Below are 6,267 nucleotides of genomic sequence, written 5' to 3' on the forward strand. Positions count from 1 at the left end.
CTCAACTCTATCTTCTTCTAAAACCCTCTCTCACAACCCATCTTATTCTCCCATCATCCTCATGGGATTCATCATAATATTCACATCATTATTTTCCATCCTTTTGATTATATCTCTAATGAGGAAGAAGAGAATGGTGAGTCGTGTAGCACGGTCATCGAGGAGAGACTCATTGGAAGAGTCTTTCATCATCACGGACCAAAAGAAGGGTAAGGAGGGCCATTGATAATGAAGTGGTTCCTTCATCGCCACCTGTTCGAAGAAATTCCAAGAGGGCCAATGTTGATGTAGCGAATGATTCACCACCACGTGGTGAGAGGAGGTTGAAGAGGGCTAATTATCATAATACGTTGTCTTTGGATGCGGGTCAATATCGTGATCAAGAGGTCGTCTTCGAAGTCATGGTAGGGGACATGCTTTTTGGCGAGAGCAACGTGCTGATCGACTCTTGCATGCTGGTTGGGCACCTTCTTTTCAAGGTGACTATCGGGCCACTGAGGATGATGTAAGGTACTTTTATTCTTGAATTAGCAACCCGATGCCAGAACCACTCGAATTTGACATTTCATTCAGAGACCGAGTACGGCCCATCGGTGTACAAGACAATGCAACCATACTTGGCATGTCACAGGGAATGGTCTATATTGGGAAGGTGAAGGACTTGAACATGCCACAGCACAGGAATGAGCTTAGCACTCACTTGTGTGGCAAGCTCATTCATTGGAGGAGAGGTAGTATTTTCAAAAACACAGAAATGACACCAATTTTTTTATTGTTGCATTACATTTTCACATACAATGTATATCCGAGGGCTGGAAACCGCATAGAGATTTCCGTCTACTAGGCAAAGGTAATGTACCAGGTATCGTGCGGGGTGGATGTGTGCCTGCCCTCAATTATCCTTTACAATATAATGAAGGCCACGAGGTCAAAGAGAAGCATATTGGGTCTCCCATTTGGCCGCCTAATTTGTAAGATAGCCCAACATTATGGATTCGGGGGATCTAGCAACCTAGTTCAGCCAGAAAAGGTGATAACCGAAGACACGTTAAACTGCATGCAATGTGGCCCCAAGCAAGAAGCACAATGGTTGGAAGAATTTAGGGACAAGATAGATGAAGAAGAAGAAGAGGGCAATGAAGAAGAAGAAGAAGAGAGTGATGATGCGGATCAAGCTGAGGATGAGGGTGATGAAGGAGATCAAGCTAAGCAAGAAGAGGGTGAGGATGCAGGTGAGGTGCCCGATGCACATTTGGGCTTGGATGAGCATTTAAGGGCGCTCGAGGCTAGTATGACTGAGATTAAAAAGGATCAACACCGCAAGATGCGGAGTATGCAGCGCACGATAAAAGCGGTGTTGTGTCGTGTGCAAAAAGAGGGAGCGCCCCCTCCCTCACCAGACTCGGACTCCTAGTAAGGAGTTGTAATGGATATGGACACCCTCTCTCACGGGACTCCATCTCACAGTAGGGAGTTGTGATGGATATGGAGCCCCTCCCTCACTAAAGTATGCAAGATAGTCACTCGTATGTTTGGTTGAAGTAGTTAGACTTATTTCCCTTTTCTAACATGTAATAGTTAAGGCATGTATTAGTTAGGACGTATTATTCTCTTTTGTAAACAACTTGCAATTTCCATGTTTCTTTCGAAGTTATGTAGCGACCCATGTTTTGAATGTCTTCTTGTCCTTAATGAAAGAAGATTTTGGTTTCCCCTAAATTGCGACAGTGTCTTGTGTTCTTATGATGTTGAACGGGTTGTGTAATGGCAATGCTTCCAATGATGAATCGGGTCTAATGGAAGGGAGTTGTGATGGATATGGACTCGGTGCCTACTATTTGAATGATAAAAATGATAAAAATAAATTGACAAAGAAATGTGAAGTGACTGAAATTCACCATGAAGTGAACAAAGTTAATGGAGTTCACCACAAAGTGAGTGATCTTCACCATGAAGTGAGAGAAATTCATCGCGAAGTGAATGAAATTCACCGCAAAGTGAACAAAGTTCATGGAATTCACTGTGAAGTGAGTGAAATTCACCGTGAATTGAATGAAATTCATCGCGAAGTGATTGAAATTCACCGCGAAGTGAACATATTCATTTCACAATATAGTATTTATTTAAAGTCTGAATCGTAGTAGTAAAAAATTGACAATTTCAAAGAAAGCAACAAATGTATTCGATTTATAACATTCTCAGTTGTATTACAAAAACTGCATTACAAATTACATTATTCCGGAGGTATTGGAAATGTCATGTCCCAAATTCAGAAACCTGGCTCACAAAATTCCCAATCGCCGAATCCGGTGTCGACAGCCTCCGTAGTACCCCATTCTCGGCTCCCAGCGTTTATACGCCAGATTCCGATCCTGGGATCCTATAAGGAGGATTTTCCAACATACATTTAACTCGTAATAAGCATAACCACAAGTTTACCTAAATCACAAAGGTAACATCATCATCATATATCCACTAATATAAATAGTTGAATACAGTGATGAAAGGGAAATATATATATATATATATATATATATATATATATATATATCGAAAATCAAAGCTCCGGAAGATAGCTGTATGCTCCAAGCTCAACGCTGCTATGACCTAATGCCACCTGTACGCATCTATCATGTATAAGCTTATAGAAAGCTTAGAGGGTGGTGTAAGTGTGTGCAATGCACGTGCCAAGCATATAGATATCAGAGTAAGTGAAAATATTAGCAATCCATAAATCGTACAATATCAGAGTAATGCAGAAACATGCTGGTAAGTTCATAAATACCATCAAGATCATCTAGGCCATATAAATGCAGAAACATAGCAACCCAAAATACCATATGCCATAGATGCAGTATGCGATATGCGGTGCGAATGAAATGACTAAGCTTAAGTGTGAAGTCGGGATGATAGTACGTAGTATCGCGGGCTACGGGGTCCACCACAAGGGACTTCTATCTAAACCTGTCCCATACATAAATTTGGATAGTCAGACTCAATGTAGTAGACTCCTGATCTCAGGTTAGTCGCGTGCCCCAACTGAAATCCTTGCCATTATGAAAGTACACAACAATTTGTTGCGCACCACCAGCCCGAGTAAATAGTGAATGAATGAATGAATGAGTATGCAACTCCTGCTCAATAAGTCTACGTATCAGTACTGTACATCTTTAGGATCTTCACCAGGGTTTATTACACTCTATGCTAGTTTGTCGCCCTTATTCAAGCGCACAACTGGGTAAGTAGAAGAGACCTCACTATCCGCCGCCGATATTGGGCCCAGCTCGTCAATAGCAGACCCATTCCTCAAGCTGGTCAAACTCAACCTAGATATTTCTCTCTCACTCAGGTGGGTAAGGTCACATTCCCTTCTAACCGACCACGACACAGTAGGAGACATGGCCTAACAGTATATTGCCCTCGTGCGCTCATGTATCCACTCAGTCTAAGCATTGGAGCAACCTCTAGTACTAAGAGGGTTTAGGGATTTTTACTCAGGGACATCTATGATGCCCGTATGCTAAAACCAAATATTTTCAGTGTCCCATATGACCATCCACGATCTGCCTATGGAGGCTACGACCCTGATATCGCTAGGGCATACAGTAGTCATATCCCAAAATGCGAGATGCATGAGTCACACAGTCCAATCATGCATCAATTATACGCATACCGTGCGCTCATGTGGGATGACTCTGCCTATCAGGGAGTCCCATGAACAACCTGTCCTATGGCATATGCAATAGTTAACCACATCTCATAACAAACATGCGGTTGATGCGTATGGGCATGTATCATAATGCTATGCTGTCACATACTTATAATTGGCATCGATAATCGGCCTAAGGAGGCTTAAGGGAAGGTCACAATGTGAATATTTAATCATCATTGCCCATTAATGTGGACATTCAACCAACATTACTCCCAAGGAGTGGCCCTCATAGGGCCAAACATATAGTGGGCCCATGGCCACACACAAGGTTCTAACATATATCACAATGGGCCTCACTTAAGGGCCACATATACATCACATTGGGCCTCATCGCATGGGCCTCGTACACATCAATGGGCCGTATCGCATGGGCCTCAATCATGGGCCGCGTAAACATCACATCGGGCCTCATACACGGGCCCCATATACAACAAGTGGGCCTTACACATAACAGTGGGCCTCCCACACGGGCCTAATATATATCTCAATGGCTACTCACACGGGCCTAATATACATCTCAATAGCCACTCACACGGGCCTAATATACATCACAATGGCCCTATCGCCTGTCCCTCAAATGCATCACAATGGGACTCATCACTTGGGCTCAATAAACATCACATTGGGCCTCACTCATGGCCACGTATACATCACATTGACAGGGGCCGTGAAGGTGCATGAAATACACTCACACGTATGGCTAAGCTCCTGTGTAGGCATGCATTCAAATAACATTACCCAGGGAGTGCTTACTCGACCTCAAGCTTCGCACATTCCTTCCTACCATGGTTTAGTTCCTGCGCAGATCAGGTGTGCACCCCATATATGTCACATATGCATTCAATATAACCCATCACTCATGCATGTATTACTTGCATCCATGCATGTATAACACATAACGTGGTGTCATGCACCTTATCACACACTCATCATACATGTACATACGCATACAATTATTACAAGTACTAAATAGTCATGCATCTCACATGTACATAGACACTTGTCATGCATTCAAGTCATTCGACTTACAATGCATACATGCAATCTATCACCCACAAATAACATGGGCCCACTTCACTACTGGATGGTGATCTTGGATCCACGATGTTGCATGTATCTCATCTAAGTGGATGCTGTAGATATAATACATACATCACTGAGGGGTCCACATCCTCAGATGGACGGCTTGGACTAAACACGTACGGCATGGTGGGCCCTACAGATGGACAAAATGGTTAGAATACATACATCAGGCCCACCGCCCATTTCTGGATGGTGGGATGCAATACATGCCTCAAGGTGGCCACGAGGGTGGGGTCCATGTTCTAGCAAGGGACGGACGATTAGGGTAAAACCCATACCTCATGGTGGGGTCCATCGTCCTAGTCAGTGGACGGTTGGATGGAGTGGATAGAACACGTGCATCAAAGGTGGGTCCCACCGTCAGTGGACGGTATGGATAAACATAGACCCACATGACTTGCTAACGCCATGTACACCAGCTATATAGCTGCGTGAGTTACACTAGCCAATTCGTTCCACGGAGGTGGGGCCCACCATAACCTTTATTGTCCATCCAATTTGATCATAAGGTCACAAAGACCTGAATTGAGAGTTAAAACAAATTTCCTATAGATCCAAAACTCCTGTGACCCAAAAAAAGTTTCAAAGGTAGGCGTTCAATCTCCTGCTTTTGTAGTGTGGACCACCTAAGTTCCGTATATGGCTAATTTTTGGGATTTCCCAATAATTAAAGGGGACCCATTGCATGGACGGTCTAGATGTTCAACACGCATCATGGTGGGGCCTGTGGTGGGGCTCACTAATTTGTCCATTAAATAGCAGGATGCTGCTTGCTGCAGTGTCCTCCGGACGCTGCAGCAAGCAGCGTCAACTTCCTTCTCTCTCTCTCTCTCTTTTTATTTTCTCGTGGTTTTTCATAGGTGGGGCCCACATTAGGAGAATTCACTTCGTTGGTTGGATTCCTTGACTCGGGATAGGTCTAACAAGCCCCATATCAAATATGTTCTGGTACGTAGAAACATCATAGCGGGCCAAACAATTAATATCACCAAAAACCACTAGTTTCCACAATATGGGCCGCCAAAGATTCAGTTGGTCTTCATTTTTCGGTTCAATGCCTAAAATGGTGAGAAATTAGATGGACGGTGTGGATTGAATATATACATCAAGGGTGGGGCCTGCTGTGGGTCCCACACTCCTCCCTCTTTTAAGCAGGCTAGGACGCTGCAGCCCTGGACGCTGGCAGCAGTGTCCTTAGCCACCGTTTTCAACAGGTGGGTATGCACCACCCCTCACCCACGCTGTAGTGGGATTTCACCACCTATGTGGGCCCACTTGATGGACGATATGGTTGGTCCACTGGATGGACAACGGCGTGGATAGAATACATTCATCATGGTGGGCCACACACATCAAGAGAGAGAGAGAGAACGGTGATGATGGGAGGAGCTCCACTACTATGAGCTCCTCCATGATATAATGCATACATCAAGAGGGGTCCTACCACAAGTGGCCCCTCAAATCATCAAATC

This window comes from Magnolia sinica, chromosome 6, assembly GCF_029962835.1.
Source record: "Magnolia sinica isolate HGM2019 chromosome 6, MsV1, whole genome shotgun sequence".
NCBI classification, from domain to species: domain Eukaryota; kingdom Viridiplantae; phylum Streptophyta; class Magnoliopsida; order Magnoliales; family Magnoliaceae; genus Magnolia; species Magnolia sinica.